Source organism: Haliaeetus albicilla, chromosome 21 (assembly GCF_947461875.1).
Source record: "Haliaeetus albicilla chromosome 21, bHalAlb1.1, whole genome shotgun sequence".
NCBI lineage: Eukaryota > Metazoa > Chordata > Aves > Accipitriformes > Accipitridae > Haliaeetus > Haliaeetus albicilla.
This window is the reverse complement of record NC_091503.1, coordinates 25,610,359-25,631,448: the sequence shown is the minus strand read 5'-3', so window position 1 is coordinate 25,631,448 and position 21,090 is coordinate 25,610,359. Positions and strand designations below refer to the sequence as shown.

Genomic DNA, 21,090 nt, shown 5'->3' with positions numbered 1-21,090 from the left:
GCTGCACTCGGATTCAGAGCATCCCTTGGCTAAGGCCCCACGTGTTAACGTGAGGAAAACGAGCTGTCGGGCAAGCGCCGAGGCAGAAACCCCCGACAACTACTGGATGAAACAGAAAGAAAGAGACCCTTTCCAGTTTAATCTTAGGCTTTCGTTTATCTGGATGAAATACACAGGTCTAATTCCTCATTCTCCTCCCACACAGTCACACGCACATTTAGGTACTACCTGTTGTCAGCACTGGGGCTCATCTGACTCCGTGGAGAGCCAATTCAGTTTACTACACATGCAGAGATACAACACATTTTTGAGAAGACAGCTTATTCTAACACTTGTAAATTGGTATCATGCTAAATATGCAACAACTGACTCAAACGATGTTTCACGCATCCTACAAATAATCTTCCAATGCCATAAGAATGTGTATTTGAAATAATAAAGCAAGCACCTAAGAGCTGACTTACCCAGATGAGATCCAAGAGCCACTAGGATCCAGAAAGAAATGAGATAGGGTACGTGAACGTCATATCGACTGAGAGCTAGTATGTTTAATCCGCATTTAATATCACTTCCATTACTTCTGTTTCATCCGTCTGGAAGTTTAGTCTTGTCTTGGAATGCTTCGAACACCCTAACTGAAGTGCTGAAGGGAAGACACTTCCAGCCAGTTCCCCAGGCCACACAAAGGTCAGGCCAACAGCACAGATGACAGAGCTTAAACCTCCTTGCCTTTGCTGTCAACAATTCTGCTACAGACGTCTTTGCCTTCATTTTGGACTTCTTTTCCCAGTTACCCCTGTTCTGCCCAATAAAAAGCCTTTGCTCAATATGACTAAACTTTACTTCCAGTTATCTTGATCCCCTTTTTTAAAAAACAACCCAAACATTCTGCTTTTAAAAAATAGTTCTGACAACATTTAGAGCTATGGACTGTTTCTTTGGCTAAACTCTACTTGTTCTTTTCCTCTAAATTCCTTGACACTGTAGCCCCAAGCTTTTGTTTCCTGATGCAGTGCTGGAAGTAAGAATTCTAACCCAGAGTAATCCTACTCTTTTTCTTACCTCTGTTTTTACCTCCTTTGAGGAAAGAGAAATGTCTTTTTTTATATATTAATGTATCAGAGTGGGAGGGGTTTACTTACACCTATCAGTATATCTTATTACAGTATCTTATCTGCAAGTAGTTACGATTAAAATATTTCCTCTTATGCATAAACCTTTTGACATAAGTTAAGTGGGAAAGGTAAATTAATAACCTATTATTGTTCATAATAATTTTAATGCCATAACATTTCAGAGAGTGATAAATTAGAAACATGCTACGGAATCTGTCCGCATTAAAATTATACAGTATTAAATTCTGCATTCTATTAGAAATGTAAAAGTAAATGAGAATTATTCAATATACCCTATTCCCAGATCTATCCAAATCACATTATGGGTTCTCCTTCCTTATCTTCTAACATTAATAATTAATTACTATGCTGGTAAAGCTAGGAGTAACCCATGGAAGTATAACATCAAGGTTGCGTTTTGTCCCAGAACATCACTCAACAGGGACCATAGTGAAGAACCGTGAGTCAAAAAGAGACTTTTCACATCACGACACGGGAAATGTGACAGGACCACACATATCCACACGCTACTCCATCTATTTGTTTGCAAAATAGTGTACTGAGAACACAGTCCTTCTCCCATGCAACTGAATCCAGGACAAAGATTTACGTGGCTACGGTAGGTACTGTGCTAAAACAATCTTGTCACCTGCCTTTGCACAGCCACAGTGGTCTAGAAAAAAAACCCAACAGCCTCGGACTGAACTCGCATTAAGACAAACTCAGGAGATCTAAAGGCTTACGGCTGGTGAATGGCTGCCTTGCTCCTGCTGTACACTCAACGGTAGTTGGGTTACCCCGGCTCTAGGTGGGTAGGCAGCCTTGGGCTACATTACTAAGTTGAATCAATCACAGAAAGGTCCAGCAAAACAATAAAGCTGGTACAAAGGAGCAGGTGGAACTGTGTCAGAAGCAGAGCAAGGACACCCCCTTCCCAGAAGTTGCAGTTACTAGACTGGCTCAGCTGTTTCTTTAAAGTTCACCATAATGGATTGATCTGAATTTAAAAAACAGATTATTTCTTTTTCTCCATACTTACTTTGAAAATACATTAATGAAGCAGTCACTGACATTTATAGAAACAAGTAAACAATAAATGCAATTCCTTCCCCTCTGGGATCTTCAGTTCTATGCCTATCAAGAAGACTTTTGTCAATTAGGTATTTTTTTCTGTCCTTTGGAATATTTACTAGGAGCTCATTTTACACAGGCAAATCAGTCACCAGCTGGTAAGCAGTACTGCTCTCCTATTAAATTTAATGGATCATTTAGCAAAGCAGAGGTTTTTGGAATGTGTAACAAGAAAAAAAAAAACACGCTTAATTGCATGAGGTGCAGAACTACTCTGGGAGTGAGGAATATGAAACCAAGTAACGCTCCACCCTGCACCAGTCTTCCAAATCTCAGAAATTCTTTCTAAAATCTGTCAGAACAGTGCAGGCATAAGCTTATAGTCCTCTCCGACCATTTCTGCATAGGGAAAAGAGGAAGCGGATAATCCTAAGGAGTAGAATTGGCTCAGAAAAAGATTTAGCTAGTGCCACAGCTTGTGCAAATGAGAAGGAAGAATCATATGATCAGGAACGGGGACAGAGAAGAGAGTTTTGGTAGCGGTGAGCTATTGGATGAACTCATGTCTCTTGGAAGCATACAAGTTTCAGTGTCAAGCTTTACATCAGTTCATGGATTTATTTGACCCAGAACTAAAAACCTACTAGCTGCTAGACTTAAGAACAAAGTCTATTCGGATGGTTGCAAAACTTGTAAACTTTTTGCTGTCTTGAAGTTAGAAAGTCCAAACCAGCCCAATTAATTTCCTTAAACAAATTTACACACTGTGAACTGAATCTGTCGTGAAAGAAACTGCTATGTCTTACAACATAATCTGCATCCTTCTCAGAAGAACTGAATATGTTAGTGAATATGAGTATGTTTAGATTGCTTAAAAATCGGGTTGAACATGACATATTTTGACAGCAGTACAAGAATTAATGGGAGCATTACTTTGAAAGCACGTTACTCTGGCTCCTCTGAAATTATAAGGACCAAACCTGTTGTGATGGGTTGTGGTGAAACAACTTTGATTAAATGAAAGATGCTAACACATAATCAAATATTGATTTAAGAATAATTCTCAAACTACTTACAGGTATTACATTGGCAAAAAAAGCTATACGTCCTAGATTGCCAATCATCTGAGCCACACATGGCTAGCAAACATTTCAAAGTAGGTCCTTTACTGGAGCTTCTTCAAATAACCAGTTATGACAGGGAATGCCAAGTAGGGACAGGGAATGCTAAAGAACAGAAAATGCTAAGTAGTCCAACCCCTGGCTACAGGAGAAGTACAATCAGCAGAATTTCATGAAACTGGTATCAGGGATTCCCCTGGGACTCAGCTGCATGCCCAGCTGAGCTCTACTGTGCAGTGATGCAGTGGGATCTCTGAAAAATCACTACCCTCTTCTGGAAACGAGTTACTTCCAGAGCTTCTAGATTCACTTGTTCCAAGTACATGACAAGAATGTTGCAGTTCTCTGCTGTGCAAACATCTTCTGTAAGTCCCTAAGGTTAGGAACTCGGTCCACCTTTACAGCAAATTTATAGGTTTCCTAAATGAACACTTATCCTGAGATCTACTGGGGTCATTACAGGGGCTCCCTTATTTGGCTTCAGGGAACTAGCAACCTGGAGCAACAGCTTAAAAAAAAACAAAACAGAAAAGCAGAAGTGACAGTTACTAGGTGTGCCAAAGAAAGTTTAATGGTGAGTTCCTGAACAAAGAAAAGGTCAGCCTTCTAACTGTGAATGAAAAACATGGGAAAATATGGGAATTTTATAGAGATAAGCTGGAATTACACAAATAATAATGATCCAACATACAAAGAGTTATTACAAACAAAATGCTATGTCATCCAGGTACCTGTAATGAGATTAAAGGTAAACCAACTCCCAACATTTCCAGTACACAAAAGGGATGATATATTAGCTGCCACTATCTGAAGAAGAGATTGTAAGAAGCAGATTAGTAATGAATATTAATGTAATTGATTTACTAATTTTTCATGCTTCATCAGAAGTCAAACACATTTTACATTAATTACATTAGTTTACTAAAAGTTATCATCAGTGATGAGTACCAATTAGTTACAGCTATCAGATATTTATTGAATGGCTCTTTTGTTAAACTGAGTAGTAATTCATGCAAGAAAATAAATCATTCCTGGATTACCATTGTGAAAATGTGGAACATACCAGTGATCCTAATATTTCAGAGCAACTAAGCCCTGCTTCTCCTTGAAGTAAACAAATTCATAAGTTGTCTTGAAATACATTATTCCACCTGGCTGGTTTTTGTTTTTTTCTTCATGTCGGAAAATAAACTTGCTGTTGGAAACTCATGACCAAGAAAACTGTAAGAGTAAAATAATTCTCCCAGTAGTAGTAAGGACAATGATTCAAAGATAAGAAGCATTGATCTGCATAGGCGGACACACCATCATTTTGCCCAGATACTAAGCCAATTTACATGACGTGATAGCTGTGTAGCATCAGTTAAGGCAGTGCTGACAGGCAAGGTGTATTAACACCCTTACTAATGATGTTAACGCTGAGCTTACTATGGTGTCCAGTTGGCTTGCAGTGTGAGCATAAGACTGAGCAGACATTAGAAAAACATCACTCTCGCATGGAAGATGAGACAGTCACTAGTCACTAATGACTAGATCTGTGTTTGCTGGAAAGTAGGTGCAAGCAGTCAGTTCTGCAGAGTAGGATGGTAAAACTGGCATGAAGAAACAGAAAACAAGTTGCTCCACATAAAGCATTTTAGCTGAACTCCATGCAGAGATTTTTAAGTGCCTTGGCAGACACCTATGACATGCATTTATCGGTATTCCCATTTGGTTTCACACATGCTTCCCTGATTGCTGCATACTGCAGGATACCTGTAAAGCCTTATCACTGAGAATTAAGAAATGAAAGAATAGATGTGACACTACTTCTTAAATTTCATGGTTTTTCAAAAGAACAACTGTGGTCATCAAGCCCAGATTCCTAACGCTGCAACAGATAATCCTTGCCACAAGGAGCACAAAATCCAAGCATTTTTATTGTAACCGGTTCTAGGGTGGCACTTGTTTCTAATAAGCTATTTCATAATTTCAGTAAGAAGTATTTCTCCTTCCCTTCCTATCTTAAAACAATACGGTACAAAATGTCTTATGACCTGCTTTAGTTTGTTACAAATAGCCTTAATCAGCCTACAGTTTCCATCAAATCACTTGAAAAAGGGAGTCAAAACTGTGGTATGCTGCTGATTTGGATGACCAACTCCTTTGGGCTTTTATCTAGTAGAAATATTTAGAAAAAAAATGTGTTACAATATTCCAGTTATTTCACCACTTTCTATTTACTCTTCACTCTTGATAATACATTCATTTTTTTACTCTTCACTCTTGATAATATATTCATTTCTTTAATCAATTCTGACTTCATATTAATCATATTCACTAAAGCATATAGACTTTTATTAGCAGTTATCAAAGCAAAGCATTACCTTTGGCAGGCAATTGAAATTGCCACTCAAGAGAGAACACTGAGGAAAGATAAGGGCTTTATAGCTGTATATAGATACACACATATATACATATAAATTATATGTATATATATACAAATACTACATCTGAAGTCAGAATTTAACGGAAATCAGTGGCATCTAATTTATTGTATGATTTCAGTCATGAAAGTCAGGTTTTTTAAGAGATTTTAGAGGAATTAGGCACCTGAAACTCAGAAATTAGAAAGAATTGTAGCACTTACCTTCCCTAGACTCTTTAGAAAATCCTGTCCCCAGATCAGCACAAGTGCTTACCCTAATATGACAGTGAAAACTTGAATTGTTTTACACCTTTCAGTGTTCGGCTCCAGACCCTAGGGTACACCGATTCACTGCTGGTAAATGACACCTGCAAAATGTGCAGAAATGACCTTGGCAAGATCACACTTTCAGGATAGTCTTATTTTAAGGAGCAAATTGATGTTTTAAAAGCTATACAGCATCTGGTTAACTGGTGGAAGAAAACAGCTGAGTAACTAACGTACACAATCACTGGAAACTAATGCCTATATATGAGGCTTTTCAGCGACCCAAACCTGACAGAGTAGTCTTAACATTACTCACTCCTGACCACTATTACTCAGGGCCCAACCAGAACTTCAAACCCACAGCAACTTCCAATTTTCTGTCATCTCCAAAATGAAGAGAAGAGAGAGAAAAAAAAAAGAAAAAAACCCACCTTTATTTTTGACTAATTCTTCACCACAATGGAGAATACACATCTGAAATGAGAATTAGTCCCCAACATTGCAGATTTTTTTTCTCTCTAGACACAACACAGTAGGCTATAAACTTGGCTTTGCAACCAAAAGATTTTAGAATTCTGAAACTTCATGAGGGTCACACGGGCCCACTGCTCAAGCCTGTCAGGTCCCTCAGGATGGCATCCCTTCCCTCCTGCGCATCAACGGCACTGCTCGGCTTGGTATCATCTGCAGACTTGGTGAGGGTGCACTCAATCCCACTGTATACAAAGATGGAGCCAGACTCTTCTCAGTGGTATCCAGTGGATGGACAAAAGACAATGGGCACAAGCTGAAATACAAGAAATAGCATTTAAACGTAAGAAAAAAAATATTTTTATGGTGAGGGTGGTCAAACACTGGAACAGGTTGCACAGAGAGGTTGCAGAGTCTCCATCCTCGGAGATACCCAGAAAAGGGCTAGACAATGTATTAAACAACCAGCTTCAGCTGACGCTGCTTTGAGCCAGGGGCACTGGACAGATGATCTCTAGAGATCCCTTCCATGACTTCAAAAAACACCTTTGCACAGAGCAAGAACTGGGCTCCTAGTCCGGTATAGAGAATCTCAGACCTCAGGAACAGGGGCAAGAATGAATTCCATTTGCTTACACAACCCTTAAAGATCCTACACTTTGTATGATAATTTTATGATTGTGTAGTGTCAGATATTATTAGGTGTCCTTAATCTTCCTGTCTTTATTTTTCCAACCCATACTGATAATTGTTTCCTGGAACGTGAACTGATTGATCAAAAAAATATTTTAATGACCTTGAAACTGACGTAACATATTTGTAGCTATTTTAATGCCAATATCTCCAAGGCACAGATTTTTTTTTTTAAACATTTAATGGACTTTTTCTAACCTTATCTAATATCTTCCAGTTCTCCCTTTTTCATCTGGCCAATAAATCCTGGTTTAGTATCTTCTTCTTTTTTTCCCCTAAATTAGACTCTTAAAGAAAAATGTAGTCATTTATCCTGAACACAGTGTATCTTCTAGCTTTACCATCATTCCATTCAGGAATTGCTTTCCTATAGGCCTTCCACAGAAGTTCTTGGGTGCACATTTTTCAAAGGCAAAACCAGCAGGTAAGGAATCAATCATCAAGAAAAATTATCGTCCATTAGGTCCCAATTTCCAGTGATGCCTTTGGAAATTCCTTTGCATACACTTGCATGAGAACTGCAGATGAACGTCAAGAGCTATAAAATACCTCAAAAGTAACACCTGTACTGACACTACATGGCATACTGGTGAACCTTAAACAGTTTACTTCTTACCAGCATAGCCAAAAGGTCACTCTGAATACGCATCTGGCAAGCAGTTAACTTAGCTACTGCTACACACGTGTTGGAAAAACAAGGTCCTAGAAGTCAGAATAGTACCACTGAAATCCATGGAGATAAGCTGGCAAAAAATGGTGTCAACCTCATTGTAAGAAAATTAACATACCCTTTCAACAATTTTTTTCATGTTCACATGAATCCAAACGAGATCCCAGAGAACTCAGCAATGCCACTGAATTCTGTGCTGATACCTAATGGATAGAATGGATATTTAGATAAATCTGCTCTGCTTGGGAAGTCAACACAGCCTCTGTAAAGGTACATCTGGCTTTACAAATCTCCTGCAGGTCTCTGAAGGGGTGAAAAACACATAGGGAGGGATTCTAACAAAGCCCCTTCCCAACAACTTTTAAGGGAGCTAAGCAATCATGAGATAAGAGGAAAGTCCTTGCATGGAAGAATAACAAGTTAAATATTAGGAAACAGCATGTAAGACTGAAACCATCAGTGCTCCCAGTGGAGGAAGTTCATCAGTAAAGTCCTGCAGAATTCTGTGATGGGACCTATCCTATTCCATCTATATTCATGGAAGAGGAGGTGGTGAGCAATAAGGTGAGAAGGTCTGCTTGATACTGCAAAGCAATCAGAGTTTTTACATAAGAGGGTAAACTGTGAAGAACTACAGAAGGACCTTAGGATATTGAGTGACTGGGCAATAAAATGGCAGATAAAATTCAGTGCAGGCAAGTGTAAAGTCATGCATGTGGAAAAAAATAATCCTATCACTGCTAGTTTATTATCACTACTCAGAACTGAGGTCTTGAGGACATGATATATATTTTCTCAGAACTGTGATCTCAATATGCAGTCAAAAAAGCAAATCAAATAGTAGGAATTCTCAGGAAAATGAGCAGAGAACAAACCCAAGACCATTATTACACCACTTTACAAGCTTATGGTTCACCCATACTTTGAAATTATGTGCAGTTCTGCCTCTCTCATCTCAAAAATAATACAATTTAAATGCAGAAGTTTCCAAGAAAAGCAACTAGGATGATAAAAGTTATAGAACACCTCTTGTTCAAGGAACGACTAGGTGGCCTAGGTAGTACTCTTCAGTCTGTAAAAGAAATACTTTAGAGTGGATATCCTACTCAAGAAGATCATTCTTCAGAAGAATAACAACTAACTGTTAACTTTCTCTTCCAATAAATAAATCTTGGGTTCCATGAAACTAAACAAGTAGTATCCAGGTTCAAAGCCAACAGAAGAGGTGATTTTTTGCACAAAAAATAGTAATTTTGTGTTTCTGTGAATACTTCAGTGAAGTGTTATCATATGGAGGCAGCCATTTATGACCACTGCTTTTTTCTGTCAGAAAGATGGGTAAGGGTACAGAGACAGTACATTCCACAGACACATGCATAAAGCAAACGTAGAGGTTTCACACTCAGGAAATAAGTGTTTAATCTCCGGCTCAAATACTGCTTCTTGCATTTCCTCTTCTACTCCTCAAAAGAAGAATGCAGAAAATCTACTGCAAGACCATCTTTGCGAGGAGGCAGCTGCAACCTATTTGGAGACAAGACACTTGGTTAGATGGACTCTTAGCCTCAAGCAGGACAGCCATTCTTAGTGTCAGAGGGTCAAAGAGACGGAAGACCTAGTACGGCATTAGTTTATTGGGCAGAGGAGCATAACTAGGACGATTGTTGCCCCACATGAACTTGCAGCAGTGCCCATGAAAATGCATATACCCAGCTGCAGGTAGGATCCCAAGACAGAGTAACAGATTAATTTCTAACAGCTATGCATCATTACTGAGAGCTGAGCAAAACATTAAGTAGATAGAGAGGAAATCAGCACTTCAGAAACAGTAGTTGTCCTGAGCATAGGGACAAGTGAGCACAACTAACAGTCAGTTGTCAAGTAGCTAAGGTAACCGACATTAGAATCAGATGTTCACATGGTAAAAATTCTGGTACCAAGTACTGTGCTTAAGTCTCTACATTGACAATATAATGAATCTGTTCCTTTTCACCTTAATTTGTTTCAAGTAGGTAATATGTTGCCTGCAATTAAAATCTCTGAGAGAAACTGTCTGTACTGCTCTGAAAATCTAGCATTGAGCACATTGTTCAGAACCGTGTATGGCTGCAAAATCACATTTCTATTACGAAAAAAAAAAAATCCCACTGCACTGAAAAGCACTACAAGGTCTGTTTTAACATAATGACTTCTCTTTGGCTTGTATGCATTTGTTGGAGAAATCCTGCTAAAGGTAATATAAACAGTCCCTGACACTATTATCTTAAAACTACCTTTAAAGAGAAATTTTTGAAAATTGGCAGAACATCAAAATACTTTTTCCTGTGCTTCCTTCCCATAATAACAAAGCATTAATTCACTCCCTTTCTTAAAAAAAATCTGCAAAATTTGTACAACTATGGCTACTGCAAAAAACCACTGAACAGAACATGGATGAAACACATTAACCCTTCAGTGTATGAGCAGAATGCAACTTACACACAGATGTGGGCGATTCATTTTTCTGAGTCACTCTAGCCAGGAAAAAAAAGAACTCTGTATAAAACCACCTTCTCTTCTTGTGAATCTTGGTTCTTCTATTAGCGACTTTCAACATCTACTTAAAATCCAATTTTGACTGTGTTTTGTTGCAGGGACTTGTTAGCAGTTTTATACGGAGTGTGGATTTCTTTGTTTTTAACAGGACTGTAAAGGATTGGATGTCAAAAAGATTTGGAGAAAGTAACATTTCATTTTCCCCCAGTTAATGTCCAGTCAATGCACTCTGGAAGCTAATTAGATTATTTTAATCTTGTGAGGATAACTTTTATTTTATCAAACTTGTATTTCAAATTTCTGTAACGGTAGACAGAGTTTACTTTTCTAGCTATGTCTAAACAATATTAATGTTTAAAAGATTAATGATCTGAAGATTTCTTAGTCTTCATATCCATTACTATGATGAATGATAAAAACATTAAACACGAAAAAGAATTATCTGATTAACCTTTCCACTCCTTAAAAATAGTTCAGATGGGCTACATTACATTATCAAGCATTGCTGACAATCGGGAGAAGATCTGTAGAGGAAAGTATTTGGTGCTGACTCCCACATCCAATATGCTTGGCATATTAATTTATAGCCATTACTTTGTAGAACCTTCTCCTCCCATTCCTGACAAAAATCATATGGTTAGAATAAAATGGGAACGAAACAGACCTAAATTTAAGGTGAATGGATGTCCTGGTTTCAGCTGGGATAGAGTTAACTGTCTTCCCAGTAGCTGGTACAGTGCTATGTTTTGAGTTCAGTATGTGAAGAATGTTGATAACACTGATGGTTTCAGTTGTTGCTCAGTAGTGGTTAGACTATAGTCAAGGATTTTTCAGCTTCTCATGCCCAGCCAGGGCACAAGAAGTTGGCACAGGACACAACCAGGGCACCTGACCCAAACTGGCCAACGGTGTATTCCATACCATGGGACGTCCCATCTAGTTTAGGAACTGGGAAGTGGGGGGGGAATCGCCGCTCGGGGACTGGCTGGGTGTCGATCGGCGGGTGGTGAGCAATTGCCCTGCGCATCATTTGTACATTCCAATCCTTTTATTACTACTGTTGTCATTTTATTAGTGTTATCATTATCATTATTAGTTTCTTCTTTTCTGTTCTATTAAACGGTTCTTATCTCAACCCAGGAGTTTTACTTCTTTTCCCGATTTTCTCCCCCATCCCACTGGATGGGGGGGAGTGAGTGAGCGGCTGCGTGGTGCTTAGTTGCTGGCTGGGGTTAAACCACGACAATGGACAATACACCTAGTTAAATACACTCTCTCCATTCCACCCACTTTTAATTAATACTTACAGAATTTGATTTGAGATTAGCATTAGACCAAAAGCTGCAAAAAACTTTTGACAGACCTCCACCAAAAGCTCCCAATCCGGCTTATTTAGGATAGGTAGTTGTCTAAAACTGTAGGCCAATCTCTGAAAGCTTTTCTTGGCCAACAAAGATCACTTCATCAGTGGTTATTTATTAATATGTAGTATACGAATGATGGACTTGTTAGAACGTATTTCTTGGCAAACTCCTCGGTGTACCTACTTAAACAGCATACCTTCTTGCAGACATCTGAATCCCAAAACATTCTGTCCTCCCCTAAACATGTGTCACTTAACTATGACTGCAAACAACTAGAAGTTTTATATAGTGTAGAATCATAGAATCACAGATTCACAGAACCATAGAATGACTTGGGTTGAATCAAACCTTCAAAGATCATCTAGTCCAACCCCCCCGACATGGGCAGGGACATTTTTCACTAGACCAGGTTGCTCAAAGCTCCTCCAACCCGACTTCGAACACTTCCAATGATGGGACATCCACAGCTTCTCTGGGGAACCTGTTCCAGCATCTCACCACCTTCATCGTAAAAAATTTCTTCCTTATGTCCAATCTAAATCTACCCTCTTTCAGTTTAAAACCATTGCCCCTTGTCCTGTCGCTACAGACCTTGGTAAAAAGTCTCTCTCTGCCTTTCTTACAAGCCCCCTTTAAGTACTGAAAGGCTGCAATAAGGTCTCCCCAGAGCCTTCTCTTCTCCAACTCTCCAACCCCAACTCTCTCAGCCTTTCTCCATAGCAGAGGTGCTCCAGCCTTCTGATGGTTTTCGTGTCCCCGCTCCGGACCCGCTCCAACAGGTCCATGTCTCTCCTGCGCTGAGGACCCCAGATCTGGACGCAGTACCGCAGGTGGGGTCTCACCTGATCGGAGCAGAGGGGCAGAATCCCCTCCCTCGACCTGCTGCCCACACTGCTTCTGATGTGGTCCAGGATACAGACAGCTACGGTGCTTGTGCAGAGTTTATGAAATTTACTACAATATTCAAAAAACGAAGCATGACATTTCATCACATTTTAAAAAACGAAGGATGACAGTTCGTCACATTAATCATCTCTTCTAAACTGCTAAACAACGCAGGGCCAAGGAGAGAGCTAAAGTCTACCATAGTTCCTCGTACAGTTTTGAAGGGTACCAACTTGCCCCCTCCTACCTAAGGCCAGAGCACAGTCCAAGGGACAGCATACACCAGGGACCACTCCCAACAGCCACTCTAGAGAAGACTCTGTTCAGTTTTGCTCCCTTCTCCACTATATAGCCATCAACAGGCCTTCATGACACAACCTAAGCATAAAACACATCCTCTTTGTCCCAGTTCGTGAAAGCACCACTCTGAAATAATACAAAGACTGTGTTCCAGCCTATCATGTACTTTGAACAAAAACCAGACAAAAAAACTACTACATTGTCTTAGAGCTACCAGGGCATGACGTGTGGTCAGAGGTACTGTGGATATGAACATTTTATGCTGTTGGGAGTAGAAAGTAGAACCTCTGGCTGTACTTACTTAGCAACACGGACACAACCAAAGAAACAACCTGGGTCCTCCAGCTCAGCTCTCCACGGTCACAGGTCTCCGCGAAAGCACTGCCCAGTCCAGAAGAGTCCACAGAACACCTACTCCATACACAAGAAAACACAGAATACTACCCAGTACTCTATAACAAATGTAAGACTTATAGATAAATACCAAAGCAAGAACTATAGTGTTCCACAGGAACGGAGCAGGAAGATTGAGACAATGTATTTCCAATTTACTTAAGATATACATTACATTACAGTCCTGAATAATCCTAGGAAATTGGTACATTCCATGTTACAGACAAGCTAAAACCAACTGCCAGTCCTTGCCAATTTACCCACTGCACTCATTATGAGACTGACACACCTGCCTTGACAGGTAAAAAATAGGAGAAAGCTATGTAAACTGTTCCATGCTATTTTTTTCATTAATTCTGTTGTCTGGTAAGTGTTCTTGTCATCTTAGACTCTTCTTGGTGCTGTTCAATTTCTTAAGCATTGCATGCTTATGGCTTATTTGGACACTAGACTTTCTAAGGTCCAAATCTTACCATTACTGCAATAAGTTGAAATTTATTCTACAAGTTATCCTATTGAAGCCAGTTATTTCATAAGAAACAAGAAGAAATCATTCCTGGACCTACTACCAAAAAAGATTGGTTGCTCTGAAGGTGATAATGGGAAAAAAGTCTGACCTCAGTTTTGGAAGTTATTTTAAAGGAGGTTCCATTTATCTGGCCCTGCTGCTTTTCAAACTTGACTTTTGAGCTTTTTTCTTGTACCCTAAAAAACATAAATGAAATTACTGAATGTTAATTTCAAACTAACCGATACGACTTTAATAGATTGATGAGTTATATTAGGTTAGCAGTAAAATATTACTCCATTTCCAAAAACTGGTCAAGAATTGAAAAATAGCTTACACAGATGATCAGCCATATATTATAATGGTGACAAAATCAGGCCCTAAACAGGTAACATAGAGAATGGCAGGTTAACAGTCTAACATAGGTAAAATAAAAAGGTAAGATGCTTGAGCTACAAAACTCCTTATAATATAAGGAACAATTATGTTTACTATGAACAATGAAATGAAGAAAAAAACTTTTAAAAATATCTCCTAATAAGCAGAAAGAACAGTAGGAAACTGAGATGGGATGTGAGGAAATGTCATAAAGCTGTGTCAGGGGAAGTTCAGATCGGGTATTAGAAAAAAGTTTGTCATTGAGAGAGCGGTCAAACACTGGAACAGGCTCCCCAAGGAAGTGGTCATAGCCCCAAGCCTGTCAGAGGTCAAGGAGCGTTTGGACAATGCCCTTTGACATATGGTTTAACTTTTAGGTTTCTCTGTGTGGAGTCAGGAGTTGGACGCGATGATCCTCATGGGTCCCTTCCAACTCAGCATATTCTATGATTCTGTGTTTTTTGATTCAGAGTACAGGTATTTCAAGTGACAAAGGTATAATGTAAATAAAGGTGCTATTTAATGGATAGGAATTAAGAGAAGAAAGCACAAAAGTTCAGATGGTAAACACAATGATAGATATGAACGTTGCAACTACTTTGCCTTTTGATTCTATTTTCTTCCTTCTTGCGGACATCCCTTATTCCATAAGCAGCCAAAGACATGCTATATAACCTATACTTCAAGAATACCATAGTAATAACATATCTGCACATGAACATAATTATATACGTCCCAACCATGTGTCCCCCTTCATAGCACCTGCGCAGATTTTACACTTATCAGTTCTTAAGCTAGTACCAATACAAACTTGTGTTCATCTTACCTAGCCCCAATGGTATAGATTTGACCTTACTTTTGTGGACCTTAATGTGAGAAGATAAGATCCTGTTTAAGAGTTTCTTTTTTTTTTTTCTGTTTATTCTAAGAAATCCACCACTATTCAGAATCAGACTTTTTACCTGTTCTTTATCAAGAGGCTATGACTCTGAATCATGATTTAGTCATTAATCCAATTCCCATTAAACCAACAGAAAGACTCCCTACTGATACCGAAAGGAAATGCATCCCATTCATAGTCAATATGACGCAAATATTTTGGGAAGACAAACAGAAATAAAACCAGCTAGACCATCAACGCTCAAGAGAGTTTGTTGTTCTATCAGTTTTTGAAAAGGCAGACAGCACGGGCAGGTAAAAAGACAAGACACCTTCATGGCTAAAGATGATGGTCACGCATTCCTTTTCTTTAGTAGAGCAACACGGTAACAATTTAGAGGACTTTAAGGACCACTTTGTTACACCTGAGTATAAGCTTGCTGTTTTGAACTGAGTTGGTAAAACCGATGGGCTGCATTCACAGCCCGTAAACGCGCTACAGCTTAAAATCTTCCTACGCCGGTTAGAAGAATTAAGGAAGTCCAGCAAGTTCAAATGTACTTTATTTTCTATGCACTTTTTTTCGGCATGCAGTTACTTTTTCACCACCAGTGAATAAGGTATTTCAGGTTAGTAGTTTACAAACGCGTCCGCCGAACAACGCTGCACCTACAGCGACGAGAGGAAACGGCCTCAAGTTGAGGCAGGGGAGGTTCAGGCTGGGTATTAGGAGAAATCCCTTTCCCGAGAGGGTTGTCAGGCATTGGAACAGGCTGAGGGACCCTCGGAGTCGCGCCCCCCCCCCCAGCCCCGGGCAGGGACCCTCAGAGTCCCCCCCGACGCCTCCAGCAGCGCAGGCCGGTCCCCGCTCACGCTTCGCGCCCAGAGGCACAAGGAGGCGGCCGAGCCTCCCTCCGGCTCTCTCCCCTTTCCGTCGCCGCTCCCACAACGCAACGGCCCCTTCGCCCTCCCCGACGGACGGTGGCCCGCCCGGGCAGGGCCGCCGCCGCCGCCGCCTACCTGAGGCGTCGCTGCGGGGTGACGGCACGCCTCGCCCCGGCCCACGGCGCCACCTCCGCCGGCCTGGCGACGCCTCCTCCCGGCCCGCACCCCACCTCAGGGCGGGGAACGCGGCGCTCCCCCCGCCTCCGGCCCGGCCCGGAGCGGAGGACGCCGACGGCGACGAAGGCAGCGGCAGCCCCGGCCCCGCCGCCGGGCGGCCCTGAGGTGACGGCGAGCCCCGCCCACCAGCCGCCTGCCCCGCCCCCTCCGCCCTGGTCACGCCCCCCCGGCAGATTCCGATTGGCTGCCGGAAAGCGGGAGGCCGGACGGCGGCTCGGCACCCGCCCAGTGGGCGGGGCGGGGGAGGGAAGGGGGAACGGGGGGGAAGAGGAAGGGGGGGAGGAAGGAGGAGAGGGGGAGGAAGGAGGAGAGGAAGAGGGGGAGGAAGAAGGAGAGGAAGAAGGAGAGGAAGAAAGAGGGGGCTAGGATGAAGGAGAGGAAGAGGGGGAGGAAGAAGGAGAGGAAGAGGAGGAAGGAGAGGAAGAAAGAGGGGGGAGGAAGAAGGAGAGGGGGAGGAAGAAGGAGAGGAAGAAGGAGAGGGCTAGGATGAAGGAGAGGAAGAGGGGGAGGAAGAAGGAGAGGGGGAGGCAGAAGGAGAGGAAGAGGGGGAGGAAGAAGGAGAGGAATAAGGAGGGGGGGAAGAAGGAGAGGAAGAAAGATGGGGGAGGAAGAAGGAGAGGAGGAGGGGGGAGGAAGAAGGAGAGGAAGAGGGGGAGGCAGAAGGAGAGGAAGAGGGGGAGGAAGAAGGAGAGGAATAAGGAGGGGGGGAAGAAGGAGAGGAAGAAAGATGGGGGAGGAAGAAGGAGAGGAGGAGGGGGGAGGAAGAAGGAGAGGAAGAGGGGGAGGAAGAAGGAGAGGAAGAAGGAGAGGAAGAGGGGGAGGAAGAAGGAGAGGAAGAAAGATGGGGGAGGAAGAAGGAGAGGAGGAGGAAGAGGGGGAGGAAGAAGGAGAGGAAGAAGGAGAGGGGGAGGAAGAAGGAGAGGAAGAAGGAGAGGGCTAGGATGAAGGAGAGGAAGAGGGGGAGGAAGAAGGAGAGGAAGAGGAGGAAGGAGAGGAAGAAAGAGGGGGGAGGAAGAAGGAGAGGGGGAGGAAGAAGGAGAGGAAGAAGGAGGGGGGAAGAAGGAGAGGAAGAAAGAGGGGGGAGGAAGAAGGAGAGGAGGAGGAAGAGGGGGAGGAAGAAGGAGAGGAAGAAGGAGGGGGTAGGATGAAGGACAGGAAGAGGGGGAGGAAGAAGGAGAGGAGGAGGAAGAAGGAGAGGGGTAGAACGAAGGAGAGGAAGAGGGGAAGAATAAGGAGAGCAAGAAGGAGGGGGGAGGAAGAAGGAGAGGAAGAGGAGGAAGAGAGCCTCGCTGCCCACCAGAGGGGTTGGAGGAGAGGGGACGGCCCTTGCCGGGCCGGGGGGGTACCCGGGGGTTGTGGAGGGCGCGGAGGCAGGCGGTGCTGGGGCCTGGGATTCCAGCTGGGGAACGCTGCTCTCCAGCAGAAGACAGTGCAGATGTTGTTGGGTCGGTCCGGAGTCACCAGGAAAAAACCAACCGCACCACAAGAACACGCCGTCCGGCAGATTTTTACTGCTCTGATTTTCACGGCTCTGTATGCCGGAGCAGCTGTAGTTTGCGGATCTTGGTTGAGTCTCTTGTCATCTTGCACTTTAGGCAGTAGTTTGTGTGCTCGAGGGATGCAAATCTCTACAAAATCAGAACGTGTAACTCCTTTACGTAGAGGCACCGCAAGAGAGAGACGGCCTCTTAAATACATGATTTCTTAATAGGCTTAAGATTACTTACCAGGCAGTTGTATGGGGGTGTCTCGTCTTCGTTTCCATCCTTCCTCACTGCTCTTCATTCTCTCCTCCTCGCTCCCGGAGCTTCCCACTTCTCACTTCCCAGTTCCTTCCCACTTTGCACCATCTCTGGCATTCACCAGCTCATGCACTATACCAATTCAACTTGCTAACCCAGCAAAAGGCTATTGCCCAATTCTGGTTTTGTTTCCCATTATTCCATGAAAGTTGATTAAATCGCCGCCGGAGTAAACGCAGAATAAAGCAACAGGAGGACATAGCTGGAAGGAAGGTGGATGTGGGAGGAGCAGGACTTAAAAGTTTCTTAACCTTAGGCTGTGGAAAAAACCCTCAGCTTGTCTTACCTTTCTCCCTTAAGTAAGCCAGAAGGCCTGGAATTCCTGTGTAGGAATTTCCATTGTTTCCCATCCCTTTTTTGTCTGTTCTCAGGTAATAATGAAGCACCAGCAGCTGTTACCCCTTTCTGTTTTGGCTGAGCTGACATTCGTAACCCTTTTCCTCTATTAGTACATTGTCGATGCTGAGAGATTAAAAGAAAAAAAGACAAAGGAATGTCTGTTCCTCTTGCCTGGTGCTTTTCGATAAAGAAGATGTTAACCAATACTACCTTAATCCAGCTATTCATAACTATGTAATGGTAAACTCAAGCTAAAATGCTGTTTATTAGCTTTTGGGCATCTAAATAGCAATCATCTAGAGTGGTCCAGAAGAATTGTTAAGTAGACCTGGACAGGTTTCTGAGTTTTTTAAGTTTTTCATTCCTATGTGACTGAGAGGAGAGGGGTTTTCCCCTTCTTGAATGAAAATCTGTGGCTGATATTTGACAGAGTATTGTCTGACAAATGTAGTTTTCTCATTCATGGCAATTAGTTTTTCCTAAAGTTGTTTGAAATCACTGACGTTCTTAATTTGGATCTGAAGGGAAGCAGAAATTTGGCTCGTGTTCAGTACTAGTCCCAATAAGAGCTAGCTTAATTTAGATGTGCCATTGACATAGTTCAGTGTTTAGATATGTTCTATTTAATTGTTTCTTGAACTTTGAGTAACATGAAATGCAAAGTGCTTTTTATACTTCAGTGCCTGAAAACCTAAAGTTTTTTAAAAAGGATGTAATGCTCAGACACCCCAAGGTACTTGGGAATAGCATTGCTAGATATGGAAACTAAGCCCATTAAGAAGGGAGTGGTGGATACACAGAGAGAGAGTAGGAGTTCCCAATTTAGAAATACATACTTAATTTCTTGTGTCCTGGATAGATCTTACCGTGGATGCCTCCTGCACTGTATTAAGTACCTTTTCTTTATAATTCTTCCTACAGAGCTAATATCATAAAGTTCAGCAGAGATAGGCCCAATGCTACCAGAGAACACACAACCTGTTTTCTCTTTCATAGATTACATTTAAAAAAAAAAAAAAAAAAGTTGATTATTACAGGCTCATAAGACAAATCTAAAAGGTGGTTTGTGGTCAAACCCCTCGTATATTTGGAAACTGAGTTTTTATTGTTCCATAGCTTCTTTCGTAAGGAAGATGACGCACAAGTCTCTGTAGTTGAGTTGTGTTTTCCTGGTACACAAGATGATAGTGATTTAATTTGCATAATATGCGCCTGCTATAAATACTTGTTTTCAAGGAAAAGCTGGAAGCATAGAGGTTATTTTGTCCTGGAGAGTGGATATGCAGGGTTTCGAGCAGGTGCTGGCTTGATATCAAGGGACATTTGAAAGATGTAATACTTCTTTCTAGCATCCTTTTGCAATGGTTACCAAATAGTCACTATTACTAGTTCTACCATAAAACAAACAAACAAAACCCTCAAGTAGCAACAAGAAATCCATCTGTTTCCTATTTTTATTTAGTACTAAAAATGTTGTCCTAGTTCTTGACATACTGCAGAATAGCTTCATCCTGTATTTCGTATTAACCACATCAAGTATTAAACTGTGTAGAAGACATTACCTGCCTTTCTTATAAATATGCTGAGGTTATGTGTGTTCTCACTCATGCCCCCACCCTGCCTGCCCTTGCGCTCTGCTGTAGGTGATATTCAATCCTTGTACCTTTCTGGAAAACATCAGGAGAAAAATTTTAGTCGCCTGAAATCCCTAGATCTCTCTCACAATGCGTGGGTTAGTTTGGAGGTAAGGACTTTGTATGTTTGTTTGGTTGTTTTTTTTAACAACTAGCTTAAGGATGGTGTAACCAGTATACACTTAGTCTTGAAAGAAGACAAGGTTAGGAAAATGTCAGCTGTCTGGAGCAACACTGCAACAGTTACAGGTATGCTTGGGGAAAAAAAAGGGGAAGTATGAAGGAGGCATTTATTTTCCAATAAAATTGAAAATCAGCATTTGTGAACTGAGGGAGTCTCAGTGCCTAATTCCAGTTCCAAAATATCATTGACGTTGTAACCTCGGTGCTGATCCCTGAGCCATGTGTCCTAAGAGATGGGCAAGAAATGGTAGGTTTCATGCTGAGGTGGTACCTTTACTTCTGCACTTGATCGGCAGCAGCTAAAGCTTATTTTCCTGTAGCTATTCAAAGTACGCTTTAGAAAGCATGTAGGGATTTAGTCTGTGTCACAATGTCTATGTTTTGGGGAGACTACACTGGCTTCTGTAAAACATCAGACTCTATTAAGTCTATCAGTTTGGACTGTATTTTGGAAATACAAAATTAGTTCACAATAAAGTTGTTTTGAAATAGGGATCAAGGTAAAAGGGGATACAGAACAATTCTATATTCTGCACTTAAGCTTTTATATTACTGCCCTATGAGGATATGACTTGATTAAATTCGCAGGTACGCGCACCTCATTTGCAGATTAACCGTAGACACGATCCTTTTTGTTTGCATTTATTCCTTTCAAATGTCTGGATAACAGGCTTATCTTGTGCTCACAGTAACATACGGGAAGAAAACTAGATTCTGTTTCCTCTGGGAAGCTGTGCTGTTTTTTCTTTTCTGTGGGGTACAAAACAAATTGCTATCTTATTGCTTTGTGAACTTTGATCTGCCATCCATCTTGTAGTTTATTGCTTTGTCCTTGATATCAAAGGCCACAGAAAGTGAAGATAGCCACTTCTATTAGTAGTTACTAGTGGAACTAGTGCTATTAACTGACTAAACACAATAGCAAGATGTATATTTTTAAGTGGATGTTAACT

General features: G+C 41.6%; 1 long non-coding RNA gene across 2 annotated transcripts in view; it reads right to left on the bottom strand.

Annotated features, from left to right (window-relative positions):
* Positions 1-16,311, bottom strand: part of LOC138690359 (uncharacterized) — a 36,454-nt gene extending 20,143 nt beyond the window's left edge. For both annotated transcript variants that reach the window (XR_011329222.1, XR_011329221.1), the window contains exons 1-3: positions 16,078-16,311; positions 7,934-8,018; positions 465-6,768 (exon numbers count right to left, since the gene is read on the bottom strand). This is a non-coding gene — a long non-coding RNA (uncharacterized lncRNA). The remainder of the gene's footprint in view (positions 1-464; positions 6,769-7,933; positions 8,019-16,077) is intronic.
* Between the last annotated feature and the right edge of the window lie 4,779 nt (positions 16,312-21,090).